Raw genomic sequence first — 16,800 nt, 5'->3', positions numbered from 1 at the left:
GCACTCGTGGTGCATTGGTTGGTAGTGAAAAGATTTAATCATTTAATGTCTTTGGACTGTGCACATTTCAATCCGCTTAGTTTTGAATATTTATATGGAATTTTACCACTAAAGGGAAATTTTAGTAGCTGAGCATAAAAAGAAGAGGAGCATAACGCATCTGAAGGTCATAAACGATATTAATTTTGGAACATAAACATACAGTATATAGCTGGTCTTGGTACTTTAAAGAAAAAAATACACACCAGTATTCCATTTCTCCCTAAACATTTTAAGCTTCGAAGTCTTTAACTAACGTGATACCAGAGTCAACAAGCATACTTTTAGAATTTGATTAAAAGGGAATATAATATGAAATCGCGTATCTAAAGAATTTAATAACGGTATGATTATAGTCGTGTGCTGCGACAGGGCTGTGTAGGACTGTTTCGCCTGCCTGTTCATGTGAGTTCCCCTGTAGCCTACTGGTCTAGGTGCGTGACTACCAATGCACAGGTTGTGTGTTCAAATCCAGCCTGTGCTGGACTTTTCTTTTAACAAACATTTCTTCGAAAAAATAGAATAGCGATATTATGGACAATCAATTGACTTTTATATTTCAAAATATCGCAACATGATCGATTCTAAGTCATTTTTGATAACAATGAATAGTCACCTTCTTCCCTTCTGACAGCGGTTCCTGCTTCTATTGTGTGTGTGTGTGCAACAGAGTAAATTTTTATAGAGAAATGGAGGCTGGACAGTATGCGTTACAATATAAATATTTATATTGATTTAAATCGTGTTCTGATTTAAATCGCAAACGCGTGTTTAATTATATGTGTTTTTTAATCATAATCAGGCTAATGCATTTCTACATTTTCTGTATGAACCAGCTTAGAGGTTCATACAGAAAGACAGCTTGTGTTTAAATTGAGTGTAAGGTAATTTATGCTTCTAAAGTCATGGTCAGCATTTATTATTGTACTGTGCTGTAAACTTTTTCTGTGCCTAGTCATATTATTTTATAGAGTTTTTATTGCGTTATTAAATCCGGTGGCACTGTGTGTTAGTTTCCTGACTCCCATTATTTAAACTGCGACACTGATCATTCATCTCTAAATAAACTTTATTTTATATAGCGTTTTAGGCGAATAGGTAATTAGATTGCTCATAAACCTAATCGCTTTTTCTACATAAACACAGCGTGATTGCTCTCTGAAAATGCTTTTCCTTTATTTTTAAAGTAGGCTCAGATTTCAACTATAGATCGTATTATTATAAACTTTCTTGGAAAAATGTATTTTATGTAAACCATGTTTGCTATTAATTCATTTAGGGCTAAAATACGTCCATTGTCTTCCAATCGAGTCGAGTTGACATTGGAAGCCTGCCACACCCGGACTGTTAAACCAACGCATTAGCACGTCGCCAGTATTGGCTTTAGTATTCCCCCCCTCTCCCCTCAATTCAATTCAAGTCAAGATGTTTTATTTGCATGACAGATGGGTAAAAGCAGTGTTGGGTATGTATATTGTAACGCTTACGGCAGACAGGCACTGTGTAAGAGCCAGCGCACCAGAGCAGCGCACCGAGGGAGCGTCTGCATTTCTAACTTAGTTTTTAAAATTAGTCAAGCAATATGAAGCATCTCCTTTTACTTAGTGCCTGAGCATAAAAAGAATAGGTGCATACTGCAACACGTGTGAAGTCCATAAACGATATTAATTTTGGAACTTAAATATACAGTATATGGCTGGTCTCGGTACTTTAAAGAAAACATACACACCAGTATTCCATTTCTCCCTAAACATTTTAAGCATCAAAGTCTTTAACTAACGCGATACCAAAGTCAACAAGCATACTTTTAGAATTTGATTAAAAGGGAATATAATATGGAATCGTGTATCTCAAGAAATTAATAACGATATAATTATATTCATGTTGCAAAAGAACTGCAAAGGACATAAAAACTCCCTTGCTTTTAACAGAGCATTCCATAATTTCTAACTACGAAAATGCCAGGTGAAAGGATTTGTAAACATATTTTGTTAAAGCAAGTCAGTTTTTTCCGCAACACATAAAATACATTTTTCCAAGAAAGATTAGCCTTTGTCACTAATGAAACCACTAAATAAAGACATAAATATAGAAATCTTAAGATTTGTTTTATTTAATGTTGGTAGCAGGATGAACTGTCAGAGTGTATATTTTGTCGCAGAGTTGCTGCAAGATGTTAACAGTGAAAAAGGTATTTAGAAATGAGTTATTTCAAGATGAAAATTTTCAGAATAATTGCAAATCTAGCAGGATAGAGAAAGCACAGAAAACTGGCAGTTAGATTGATCAGATTAGTATGAAAAGTCATTTAGCAAAGGGAATGAGAAGAGTGACAAACTAGTATACTTTAGATCTTTTTTTCTGAACCAGGGAAAATCTGATCATGTTTCCCTATAACAATAATAAAAAACTTTATTTGATATATCACCATTAAAGGTGGCATCTCAAAGCAATACAGTAGATGTAAAAACAGATAAAAGGACCACAGATTACAAAGTAAATGCATATAAGAAAGACAAGCAGTTAGAGGTGCTACCAAAATTAGAAAATGAAGCAGATACAGACACTAAGTCTTCTGAAAAGAAATGTTCTGAGGTTAGATTTAAACTGGCCCTGGTGTGTGTGTGTTTGTGTCTGTCTGTCCTGTGATGGACTGGCGCTATGTCCAGGGTGTATTCTGCCTTGTGTCCGTCACTTACTGGGATAGGCTCCAAATCCTCTGTACTGGATAAAGAGATTAGAAATGGATGGAAGTAAAGGCACTGAAGAAACCCAGAAAGCCACTATGAAATGGCAGCATCTCACTGACAATAAAACATTTTATAGTGCTGGCATAAGGAAACAGCCTTTCCACCTCTCTTGCACATCAGTATCCATACCTAGTTATTTAAACAAATTGCCTCTAATTATAAACATCTTAATATGCTGGCTCTGTGGATCCGCATCAGCTATGTTTGCCCATTCCTTCAATTCATGTGCATCCAACACACAGTTCAACGCTAGCAACTACACAAAATCTAAAATATGAGCTCTACTTGCCACTTACAATACCAACAGTACCAGTTAACTTTAGTAGTGACATTTTCATGGATCTTTTTAACAATAAAATTTACAACATCAGACTTCAGACACAATTAAGCAGGCCTCAAAAAAGTCTGGTACAAACATTTTCAGCATGGAATAAACCTTTACTTTAATGGTATAAACCTTAAACGGATTCATATTCTCAATAAGATTTGGTGCTCAGTAACATGACTTAGAAAATGACAGAAGACATACGTATCATGCTTATCCTTCTATTTTTCATAATCGTAAACTCCTTAAGGCAGTTACATTTTCTCTGTTCTGACCTGGAGTTACAGAGAAATTTAAATTCTAATAAGAGATTTGTAATGAGGAAAGTCATACCAATCACTCATACAGTACCAGGATTTGCAATTACAATATAAATACTTTCTTTCTGTATGTGTTTATATTTGCAGTTTGAGTCTATGGCATTCCTTTGGGGGTCTATACTCCAAGGCATGACTTTTTTATGTATAAACATCAGTATTTACTGCTATTAATTACTGTACGATTTATAGTTGAAATCTGAGCCTAGATATAAAGTTAGATATAAAGTTAAAATCTCGACAAAGCAATGTAGGAAATACAGAGAAAATAAATCCTTTCTGACATCTAAAATCAGTTTCGATCAAGGTCTCTAAAACGAACAAGAAAAAGAGGATTTTCGGAGGGCAATTACGCTGTGTTTATATAGAATAAGTGATTTATGAGCAATCTAATTTCTTGTTCGTTTAAAACAGTGAAATGTCAGCTGAAAAAGATCGCACCAGAAACAGCACTCTCTCTGCCTGTCATAGACGTTCAGGAATGTCACGCCCGACATCCCTCCTTAGAGGGCGCTCCACTGCTCTCATTATTGTTCGTGTCATTTAGCTCTTCAGGTGTACCCTTTTAGTATTCTTATTTAAAGACCAGCTCCTCCAGTCCTCGGGGCTCATCATTAGGTTAAGTTGTCGCGAGGCCCGCCTAGCACCAGGAAACCCTACGTCCATCTCCTGAGGGCATAGGCCTCATCCCCGACACCTCCCGTTTCCTGAGCCCGGGGTCTGGAGGATCTCGCCCGTCACCCTTGGACCTCCATGTTTCGTTTGTCTGTGTGCTCCCCCCTCCCGGGGATTTTAACTTTGTCGCGTTCCAGGATGGATTTCCAGTTTATGGACTTTCGGACCGTGCTTTGACCTGCCCTTGGACCCGTTTGGATTTGGAAGCCGCTTTGTCTTCCCTGTACACCGTCTCACGGACTGTCACTATTATTTTGTGCACTATTAAACCCCTGTGTGTTCCTTTTTACCACGCCTCCTGTTTTCTCCAGCTCTTACCGCATCCCATAGGGTCCTCTACAAGATCCGACACGGATTCCAGTCCGTGTCCGTTACAAGGAAAGGCTGAATGAAGTCATGTCAAGTACAATAATTCGGTGATCAATAATAACAGTTGTAGGACAGTATATAAGGAGGATAAGGATTTTGAAGTTGACTCGAAATCTGATAGGTAACCAGTGCAAGGACTTGAAAACAGGTGTAATGCATCCCTGATAGGATTCTTGCTGTCATATTCTGAACATATTGAAGATTGCTCAGTGTGGATTCAATTTCCCCAGTGAACAGGATGTGCATTTATTAATTCTAGAAAAAAAAGCCTTTCTTGATTTCTCTAGTTCTTAGTTTCTCTAGTTCCCTTTAAAATAAACTATTATTCCACAATGCAGAGTATTACATGGCCAGTATTTACACATGATATTTGTGATTTAAAGAAATTAACACAAGCAGCTTTTGGAGATTTAAGTGTTGGCTGAGTTATTGCAGGATAAAAGACTCGAGATGTTGGTAAGAAGAAGATAATCTGGGGAAAGCTGAGGAATACACTTATAACAAGAACACTTCCTAATGGGGTTAGGCATAACCTTTTGATGAAGATAATGAAGTTAACAGACTATATGTTTACATAGATACTGAAATAAGGATTGTATTTTAGATTATGTGTAGTTGCTGGCATTGAACTGTGTGTTGGATGCACATGAATTGAAGGAATGGGCAAACATAGCTGATGCGGATCCACAGAGCCAGCATATTAAGATGTTTATAATTAGAGGCAATTTGTTTAAATAACTAGGTATGGATACTGATGTGCAAGAGAGGTGGAAAGGCTGTTTCCTTAAGCCAGCACTATAAAATGTTTTATTCTCAGTGAGATGCTGCCATTTCATAGTGGGTTTCTAACACTCTGTATGGTTCCATCCACACAGTGCCTTTACTTCCATTTCTAATCTCTTTATCCAGTACAGAGGATTTGGAGCCTATCCCAGTAAGCAACGGACACAAGGCAGAATACACCCTGGACATAGCGCCAGTCCATCACAGGACAGACAGACACAAACACACACACACCAGGGCCAGTTTTCCCATAAACCAATTAACTTACCAGTATATTTTGGAGTGCGAGAGGGAGTCATATCACACATATGGAGAAAAACCATGTAACCGAGAGAGAACATGTAAACCCCACACACACAGGATGGCAGGAATTGAACCTAGGACCCCAGTGCTGCAAGATAGCAATGCTAACCACTTTGCCACTATTATAAATGGATATCTTAGTTATCTTTCTAGTTCACAGGTTTGCATGCATAATTTAATTTTGAAAGCCACTGAGACATCAGGTACTACTGTTGTATTTATGAAAAAGAAACAAAACAAAAAACATACTAACAACTGTGCTATCCTACTCCTTAGTTAATACATTTTATTATTCATAAACAGTTAACATTGTTAGCAAAATATTTTGAATTATATTTAACCCTATTTTTTCTTTAAGTTTGTATTTAACATATTATATGATAGTCAGACTTAATGTATATTTGAACAATGAAAATATATTTTTACAAGATTTTACATTAAGCACTTAAAATTAATATGGTTAATAATAGTAAACTGTAACATGCTGTAACAAGATCGGTTAAACTGCGAAGAAAATGCTTTCAGAGAAAATGTTTCAGGTGTGAAGAACATAGATCTCCAATGCAATTTCAACCAAACCTGTTCCCACACACCCTGCCCCCACTACCATTAGAATATACACAAAGCACTCAAATCTTTTGAGCTAATGATCAGGTGACCCGAGAGAGAGAGAGAGAAACACCAAGGGGTGCGGAACTATTTACATGGAAAACGGGCGATCTCCCCAGACTGTCCGCCCGTTTCACTGTTACCTGGATACCTCTTTATTTAGAACTCACTAACACTGATTTTTAGTTTAGAAGGATTCAAGTAGGGTTTTAGATGAAAGGCAGCGACCTTAATCAAGCCTAAATCATAACTGAACCCATTCAGAGCCTACATTACATTTTAGCGTTTCATTCTGAGCAGAAGACCCTCACACCTGAAGAAGGGGGAGGTGTTTTTCGCTAGAAATCTCGCCTGCTTCTACTTTACAACCGGAGTGCTGGCTGTGACGAATTAAACCGGTTTCACAGGTTTCAATCACAGACCATGTGACATGGGAGTCAGGAAAATAACACACAGCGCCACCGGATTCGATAACGCTATAAAAACGCTATAAAATAATGTGACTTGGCACAGAACAAGTTTACAGCACAGTACAATAATAAATGCTGACCATGACTTTAGAAGCATAAATTGTCTTACACTCAATTTAAACACAAGCTGTCTTTAGCCCTCTAAGCTGGTTCATACAGAAATGTAGAGATCCAGGCTCAGAACACACAGCTTCATTAGCGAATACATATGCAGGACAACTAGAGAAGACGTTTTACAGAGGATGGATTTTTAGAAACATCCCATCAGTGACATCACTGAAGTCAACTCCTAGGTACTGTAACTGTCGTGTGGATAGTTTCACAAGAATCAGACAAAGGTTTAAGCATCGCTTGTTCTAGATAAAACTGCAAAAAAAAACAACAACAACCTATAATGTACTTTTTTGCGGCTCTGTTTGCCCAAATCATATATTCACAACGTGAAATCTAGAAAATAATATATAAAATATATTTAATATATAAAATAAATAACCAAAATCCGCAATATGGAAACAGAACCTGTGTAATTGTTGATAGATGATGTACTCGTAACATTTTTTCAAGACGAACTACAACATTTAAAAAATGACTTGTATGTACTTGATATCTCTAATCTACATTTCTCTTCTCTCCTCCTCACTGATAGTGGTGAGTGTTCTGGCGCACTATGGCTGCCGTCGCATCATCCAGGTGGATGCTGCACATTGGTGGTGGTGGAGGGGAGTCCCCATTACCTGTAAAGCGCTTTGAGTGGAGTGTCCAGAAAAGTGCTACATAAGTGTAAGCAATTATTATTATTATTATTAATGAGCACAACACTTGATTACAGTAAAAAAATCATTAAAAAATAAAGAAATGTTCCACAACTCAAAGCAAGGTTGTATAAGGTTAGGGGAGCTGTCTGATGTGTAAAACACCTGGTTGCAGCACTGTGGCTGTTGTGCTTGAAGAGCTATTGACTCGTGAATAGCACCCTCCGATCACCATGTACCGCCTGTCTAATGGTGCCATATTGAAAACATCATAAAAAAATAAAGAAAGGGACACAGCCACAGCAAGATTGTATAAGGTTAGGTGGCCTGTCTGGTGTGTAAAACACCTGGTTGCAGCACTTTGGCTGTTGTGCTTGAAGAGCTATTGACTCATGAATACCACCCCCCTATCCCCATGTACCGGCTGTCTAATGGTGCCATATTGAAAAAATCATTACAAAATAAATAAAGGGGCCACAGGCACAGCAAGGTTGTATAAGGTTAGGGGGCCTGTCTGGTGTGTAAAACATATGGTTTCAGCAGTGTGGCTGTTGTATTTGAATTGCTATTGAGCCATGAAGAAGACCCACCTATCCCAATGTATTACCTGTAGTGTTACCTTCAGAAAATCATAAAAAAATAAAGAAAGGGGTCACAGCCACAGCAAGGTTGTATGAGGTTAGGGGGCCTGTCTGGTGTGTAAAACATATGGTTTCAGCAGTGTGGCTGTTGTATTTGAATTGCTATTGTAGTGGCAATGCTTGTTAATAAGACAGAATTAAGCGTTGGTATGCTGTCCTAAAGGAGGCCCCATCTCACCCTCCATCTCTGTGGTGCAGCCACAGAGAAAGTATTCATGCAGGCTGATTTAAGATGTTTTGTTTTGATAAGGAACAAGCTCCCAGACGGGGATGCACTTAGCTAAGCCTGGCTATCATGATCAATGGTCATCCATTGGCGCCTATCAGTCTAGAGAGTGCCGAATGGACATCTGGACTGCATTCCTAAGTGTCAAGAGTAAGTGACTTATATCTCATCTTGACCAACCAATCAGGGACTGGCAGGGCGTGGTAATACCATGTGGGTCTCCAATGCCCGCCAAACTCTCAACCAATCAGCACACATCTGGGTCTTGGTCAAAAAGGGAGCGCAAGCTCAGATCGGGGCTCTCCTTGGTCATTTTCGCGCATCCTCAGAGACAATCACGTGACAACTGCTGTTGTCTGCAAAAGGACTTGGACTTTGTTCTAAGCGCGAGGCCGAGGATCCCGTACGTACTCAGAATTCTACCAACGTGAATGCTCCGCTTGATCAATGGCAGCCTACAGTTGGACCCTTGTCAACAACCTGAATAGCTTATTCAGAAGCAGCGCTGGACCGGGAATGAACCAGCTTCTTCCCAGGCAAAAGAGTGACTTGTGAGGACTCGCGGTCACACTCTGTGCATAGAGACTTTCTACTAGCCAGCCGGACTGCTGGTAGATCCCCTCGGAGCAACGACTGCCCTGCGCGCCGCAGTCAGATTTCTCCGCCCGTTCTACTCCGAGCTGCACCTTGACTGGTTGGCTGGTAGCCAGAGGACGCCGACACAACGCCCATTGGACAACCGCTGCAACAGAGGCTGCAACAGAGCCTGTCAGCTGGTTTGGTGTTCGTGCCGGGAGATTCCAAATCCATACACAGTGGATAAGTAAACCCCATGTTCTACATTGCGTCTCGAGAATTCAATTGTACTTCAACACAAGTTGTTATCAATTTAATTCATGAGTAATGTATTTACTTCCGAGTTTAGAGTAACAGTGGGTAATAACACTGATTAGCAATTTGGTAACTGAACGATATATATTGACATACATTCTCTGTTGTGTATCTCTTTGTGTTTGCATCTCTTCGAGATTATATACCTTGTATATTGATAACCCTCACAGTAAGGTCTGCCGCTCGTATCCAGGCAGACTAGTATATCTTTGGTGCACAATTTATATTAATAAATGTATCTCGTGTATTGAACCCGTGTGTGTGCGTTGTTAGTTGTTCTGACGATTGATTTTCTAAAAGCTACAATGAACAACCTCGTGATTACTGTTACAATTAATAATTGTCTTTGTAAACCCATCAAACCACTACATTTAATGGAGTCCCTGTGCGGGCGAGTTTAGAATGAAATGAGAATCAATCGCACAGAATAACTGATGTTGCTGTGAGTTCAAGTTCAGCACAGCACCGCAGCTTCTATACGCGAATACCAGGTGTGCTGATAACTGCGTAAAGAAATCCCCCTGTTTTCTAGCATTTAGTGTAACGTGTGCTGATTGGAAATCCATCTGCTCGGGTGTTTAGATTCCATACTGTATTTTGGTAAAAAGGAAAAAAAGTAATACTCTTAAAGTTTATCTGACGTAATGACAATGGCTGCTAAAATGTCTGAAGTGGAGTCGCTTATAAGTACTATTTCTAGTGACGACAATCCTGGTTACTGGAGCGGTATCGAAAAGTTGAACTTTGATGATATTGAGAAGCTGCAAGTAAATCTTGTAACTAAGGTAGCGAACCAGCTTAACACAGGAGGGTCTGTGAATGCAGTTCAGGTCCTATCGAGTTTCGCCTTAAATCTAGCTAAACAGCTGGAACTGTCTTTGTCTGAGCTGACAAAGTTTCAAAAGCTTCAGGGAAAGCTAGAAAGATATAAGGCGGAGCGAGTTGAGTTGTTGGATATAATCAGAGAAAAGAGAGTGAAAAATGAGGAAAGTGAAGACAGACTCAGGGAAGTTTTAGGTAAATTAGATGACCTGTCTACTAGAGAAACTGCGGCTGAGGTAGGTAGGAGAGACCTGGAAGCGAGCTTGAAAGAAAAAGAAAAAGAAATAGAGAGTTTAAATGAGCTCAGCCAGGAAAGGCAAAAGGAGTTAGATGCTGCCGTACTGGAAGCAAAACAGGCTAGATCCCACTTGCATGCCAGCCCACCTAGCAGCCCGGAGCGCTCACCCAGCGCGCCGGGAGGGGGTTTCTCCCGGCCAGGGTCTGTGGTCGGATCGGCATAGGGGAGATCGCCGAGTCCTGCGCGAGACGCAAGGGCGATGCAATTCAGGCATAGACCCCTGCTCCTGATTATGGCCGTCCTCCTGCCCGCGGAGAAACCGTAAAAATTAACCTCCACTCCCTGAGGCAGTTAGCCAAAGATGTAGAAAGGTTTGACCCGTCAGTCTCAGGGAATAATGTGGAAACCTACATCGATGAGCTGAGATATACTTTGCAGTTTATGCCCGGAGCGTCCGAACAGGAAAAGGCTATGTTAGTAAGGAAAACTACCAGCCGAGCGGTCCACCAGTGGATGTCTAGACAAGGACCGGAGGTCTGTAATAGCTTTGAGGAGCTGTGTCAGGCAATGATCGGAGAATTTTCGGCTTTTATTGATCCCATAGCTGCTGTGGCCGCTGCGCACCATATTAAGCACGAAAAAGCTGAAGCCCCTCGCGACTATTATGAGTCGCCTGCACTTATTTTGCAGGGCGGAATGAAGAGGGTTGCGAAGAGAACGTGAATTTCAAAGGTTTATTCATTGCTAATCTGCATCCCTCAGTCAGGAAAATGATTGTGATGCACACTGATGCAAAAGCGATGAAAATGGCTGACATTAGAAGGTTGGCTCAAAAAGCCTGGGGAGCTGAAGTCTCTGCTTCCTCAGAGCGAAAACCTGCTAAAACGGCCGTGTTCGCCACTAAAGCCATCAGGGTTGACGACTCGCCTCAGCTCGAGGGAGCTGAGGTTCCTGAGCCCCCTAAGCCCCGGCGCAAAATAGGCAGGCAGGACCGCACTAAGCGTCAGAGCCGCCGTGAGCGCTACGGGGAATGCAAGGGCTCAGGCAGAGCTTATCATAAGGCTGGACGAAGGGAGTCGACTGCAGCCCGCCTGGCCCGGCTTGAACAAGCCCTGCTTGAGAGATCAGGACAGGGTAAACCTTCCGCACCGAATGCCGGAAGCGTGAATGAGCTGAAGGGGACCACGCCCCTTCTCACTGGAGGAGGCGGGGATCCATCCCAAACCCCTCCCTTAGTCTATCTGATTGGGTGGGAGGGTTCCTGCCTGGAAGAAGGCTGCGACTCTGAGTTGGGCGCTGACCCCGCCCCTGAAGTCAAAGAAAAGGCAGGCTTCAAACAATTCTTAGGGAATCTTAGCCAGAAAGGCAAAGCAAGGCTTATTTATATCAAGGTTTCTCTTGAAAACGTCTTAGATAGAGAAGCACTGATTGACACTGGTGCTGAAATTAGTTTGATGTCAGCCGATCTACTCAGCGAACTCAAACGAGTAGCGAAAGGAAAAGGCATCAGACTTAAGGTAGAACCGTGTAAGATAGATATTTCCAGCTATACCCAGGATCATGCCAGGATCACACACCGAGTGTGGGTGGCACTTAGGTTCGGGCCAATGAACGTGGTGCATCCTGTTTATATCTCTAGGTTTAAAACAGAGCCACTACTCATTGGCCAAGACCTGCTTGACAGGCTGGAGACTCTGGTGGACTGCCAGCGTGGAAAATTGTGGGCTCAGGTCAAAAACCCTAAGCCTGTCACACAGCAAAAAGGGGGGTTCAGTGGTTATGCTGTGATCACACAGTGCCCACTGAACACTATAGCTGAGTTGGAGGTTCCTCCTGGTTCCTCTGGACGAGAAATAAATGTCTCTTCTTGCTTTCCAAAACTACAGGGAAGTCGTGCCCTGGCCAAGGTCCCAACAGCCTCCATGCCACAGGAGCGGTGCTCCGAGCAGCCGCCTGATCCACCAGGTAAAGCAAACCCCTTTCACATCCCTAAAGAGGAGCGGATCTCCCCACTTGGTGATGAAAAGGAGCTTTCCCTGTGCACCCTGGCACCCAAGAGGGGTCAGGACCACCACCCCGCAGGGGCTATTAGTGAGGATCTGCTTGAGCAGCTGTCACAGGGCCACCGCCAGGTGCCCCTGGTGCAACATTCACAGGTTAGACAGGAGGTCCAGCTGGACACTGGGACTACTGCCCTGTGGACACACCTGATCCCAGATGCCGATTCCCTCTGCTGTGATCTAGGGAACCTGCAGTCAGGTAACATTATTTCTCACAACTACCAGGTAGTGAGAGAGACCAACCTGATTGTTCCTGCCTCAACGGCAGGGTTTCCAACACACCCAGTCCCCAAGAAGGGACAGGGAATGAAAGCCGAGCCGGGTTTCTTACAGCCACCAGCTCAGTCTGTCAGTCTGAGTCTGACCAACAGTGGTTCAGCCATACTGGAGCTGGATGTTCAAGCCACCCGCCTGCCAGCGCAGGACATCGCAAAGAGGGGTGTCAGAATCCCCGCCTGCACTGACATGGGCCTGGTGGGTGATAGCGAGTTCAAAGACAGTGAACTAGCTATCCCAGTGCTGGGGCAGCTCCCTGAACCCCTAGCGAGGGAAGAGGGGAGCGAGCAGGTGTCGTACACCCACGCCCAGCGAACAATTGTAAACATGCCGATAGAGGGCTTCCTCAATCAGGAGGGGTGCAGGGTGGACCTGAACAGTGAGAATGGGGTAACAATCCCAGATCACTCAGGTGCTCCAGATGACCACTCAGCCGAGGGTCAGGCATGCTCCACTGCTGCACCGCCCCCTGCAGGGTTCCTAGAGCACAGGCAAGAACAAATCAAAAAAGCAGATGCCCTGGAAATGGAGGAGCAGCATCAGCAGCTGCGTCAGATCTCCCCAGATTTCCAGGATGTTGGTGCCCAGGATGCCACATGGCATACTGAGAAAGACACCATGTACACGCTGCGCCAGCTTAGAAAGGCGACAGTCACTCAGAAGGAGATGACTGGGATCAGCCACCCTTAAAAACTTTTGGGAGGACTGATTGCTGCCGCCACTGTTGTGCATTTGCTCTTTTTGGTAGGTTTGTTTGTTACCGGCATTCTCACCCTGACTGCCCCAAGAAGGCAGGTGTCAGAAATGCCAGAGGGTAGTGAAAGACTGTAACAACAGAAGCAGCGGCTGGAAAGCCTAGGGAAAACCTTACAGGGCACAATATTAGCAGTAAACCTTCATGCAGCAGTGTTAAATAACACCCTCCACACCGTGGGCAGGATTGTCGACGTGTTACAGTGGGATTATGCTTACGTGCAACAGGTCAGAATGCTGATGCAGGATTTGCTTAGGGAGCTTAGTGCCACGGTAACTAGCCTAGCCATGGGACAGATTCCAACCTACTTGGTTCCACTGTCCTTGGTAGAAGAAGTACTGAGGACCACCACTTCCGAGATGGTGCAGCCAGTGCAAGTACATCTTGCATACAGTCTAGGCAGTGCCATTCCCATACATGTCAACCCCGAAGCCAAGGAAATAGGTTTCCTGTTGAACCTTCCCATCGTGAGTAGCAAGGATATCTATAGACTCAAGTCTATAAATTGAACGTTGGCTTCTGGAGGGGGGACATGCATGTGAAGTTGACCACCCCACCGCTCGTAGCTTACCAGGAGGATGATCCAAATTTGTACCTTGTTCCAAACCTGGAACTGTGTCAACCAAGGATATCCACTGGGTATGCCCAAGTAAGCCATTCCTTAGGGACACAACTCAGAGGTTGTGTGGTATCAGAAAGGGGGCTGCCACTGAAAAGTGTAAAGCCACAGTGACGAGCAAAAGTGAGGTTAATGAACCCCAGGTTGAGCAGGTGGGAAAGATATGGCTGGTCAGCACACCACAGTTAACTGTTACAAGAACCTATGACAGACATGACACAGCTACCGAAGTGCAACTACCCAACAAAACAGTTTTTCTACAAGTTCCTGAAGGAGCTATAGTGCATCTCAACGATTTAGCACTATATCATCTGGAGTCAGAACTGTATGAAACGGAACTCGAGATTGTGGACGCTTTCAGAGGACACAGCGTTGACTTGGATGAGAGAATCCAAGAGACAGTAAGCCTTGAGGGTGTACAGTTACTCGAATTTGTTCTCAACGACACAAACTTAAAAATTACGCTGGTAGGTCCCAAGCACAGTCGTTGTGGATCCTCTGGGGCGCTGGGAACAGTAAACGTGGTCATCTTGACACTGCTGCTGGGTAGCTGGATCATGGCTGGGGTAATGTGTTGGATGCTGTTCTCTTGTATCAAAGCCTTGCGGGGTAGTTTGAATGAGACAAAGGGAGCAATGGTGTATCACCGAAATCAGGTAACCACTCCCAAACGTCTGCCTGCTGCAGAGCTATCCGATACTGATAGTGAACTGCCGGAAGTTTAAGGTCTAGGGCTAATGATGATGCCCGATGCCTCATTTCTATGTACCTTATAACTGAGAGCAGGTATACGCAATGTTCTTTCCAACACTATTTCCTGTACAAATTCTCGAGAGGTAATGTGAATATTGGGTGGTAGAATCCACCGTGGTACAACAGACATCACTTAACTCTGTTTTTGTTTTGAAGGCAACAACGCCTCAGGACCTCGTGACCTTCAAAAAGGGGGGATATGTAGCGGCAATTCTTGTTAATAACACAGAATTAAGCGTTGGTATGCTGTCCTAAAGGAGGCCCCATCTCACCCTCCATCTCTGTGGTGCTGCCACAGAGAAAGTATTTATGCAGGCTGATTTAAGATGTTTTCTTTTGATAAGGAACAAGCTCCCAGACGGGGATGCGCTTAGCTAAGCCTGGCTATCATGATCAATGGTCATCCATTGGCGCCTATCAGTCTAGGGAGTGCCGAATGGACATCTGGACTGCATTCCTAAGTGTCAAGAGTAAGTGACTTATATCTCATCTTGACCAACCAATCAGGGACTGGCAGGGCGTGGTAATACCACGTGGGTCTCCAATGCCCGCCAAACTCTCAACCAATCAGCACACATCTGGGTCTTGGTCAAAAAGGGAGTGTAAGCTCAGATCGGGGCTCTCCTTGGTCATTTTCGCGCATCCTCAGAGACAATCACCTGACAACTGCTGTTGTCTGCAAAAGGACTTGGACTTTGTTCTAAGCGCGAGGCCGAGGATCCCGTACGTACTCAGAATTCTACCAACGTGAACGCTCCGCTTGATCAATGGCAGCCTACAGTTGGACCCTTGTCGACAACCTGAATAGATTATTCAGAAGCAGCACTGGACCGGGAACGAACCAGCTTCTTCCCAGGCAAAAGAGTGACTTGTGAGGACTCGCGGTCACACTCTGTGCATAGAGACTTTCTACTAGCCAGCCGGACTCCTGGTAGATCCCCTCGGAGCAACGAGCTGCACCTTGACTGGTTGGCTGGTAGCCAGAGGACGCCGACACAACGCCCATTGGACAACCGCTGCAACAGAGGCTGCAACAGAGCCTGTCAGCTGGTTTGGTGTTCGTGCCGGGAGATTCCAAATCCATACACAGTGGATAAGTAAACCCCATGTTCTACATTGTGTCTCGAGAATTCAATTGTACCTCAACACAAGATGTTATCAATTTAATTCATGAGTAATGTATTTACTTCCGAGTTTAGAGTAACAGTGGGTAATAACACTGGTTCGTATCCAGGCAGACTAGTATATCTTTGGTGCACAATTTATTTTAATTAATGTATCTCGTGTATTGAACCCGTGTGTGTGCATTGTTAGTTGTTCTGACGATTGATTTTCTAAAAGCTACAACGAACAACCTCGTGATTACTGTTACAATTAATAATTGTCTCAGTAAACCCATCAAACCATTACACTATTGAGCCATGAAGAAGACCCACCTGTCCCAGTGTATTACCTGTAGTGTTACTTTCAGAAAATCATAAAAAAATAAAGAAAGAGGCCACAGCCACAGCAAGGTTGTATGAGGTTAGGGGCCCTGTCTGGTGTGTAAAACATATGGTTTCAGCAGTGTGGCTGTTGTATTTGAATTACTATTGAGCCATGAAAAAGACCCACCTATCCCAGTGTATACCTGTAGTGTTATCTTCAGAAAATCATAAAAAATAAAGGTTCCACAACCCAAAACAAAGCTGGGAAAAGTCAGAAGACCTGCTTGGTGTGCAAAACACTTACTTGCAGCATTGTGGGTGCTGTGATTTAAATGCTATTGGCTTGTGAACAGAATACCCCTATCCCAGTGCATTGTGCCATATTAAATAAAAGCACGAGAAAAAGAGATTCAGAACGCAAAGCTGTGTCAGTGTTCTCTGTAAAAAATCGGTTTGAACATCATGGGAGCTGTTTTTAATGAGCTGCTGAGTAAAGAATATTTTAATCTTCCTGCTGTCAGTAGTATTGTGAATATAGTTGACCCTTACCTGAATGAAAACAGGGCGTAAAGGAAGGGTTTCAGAAATCAAACAAAGCTTTATTCCTGTGCTTACAGTCTGGGTAATTGGAGACTGCGCTGTTCTGCTTCCTATGGTCATAGGCGGGTTATTCGCACGAAGCCGTATTGAACAGTATTTTT

Source organism: Lepisosteus oculatus, chromosome 14 (assembly GCF_040954835.1).
Source record: "Lepisosteus oculatus isolate fLepOcu1 chromosome 14, fLepOcu1.hap2, whole genome shotgun sequence".
Lineage (NCBI taxonomy): Eukaryota > Metazoa > Chordata > Actinopteri > Semionotiformes > Lepisosteidae > Lepisosteus > Lepisosteus oculatus.
This window is presented reverse-complemented; position numbering follows the sequence as displayed.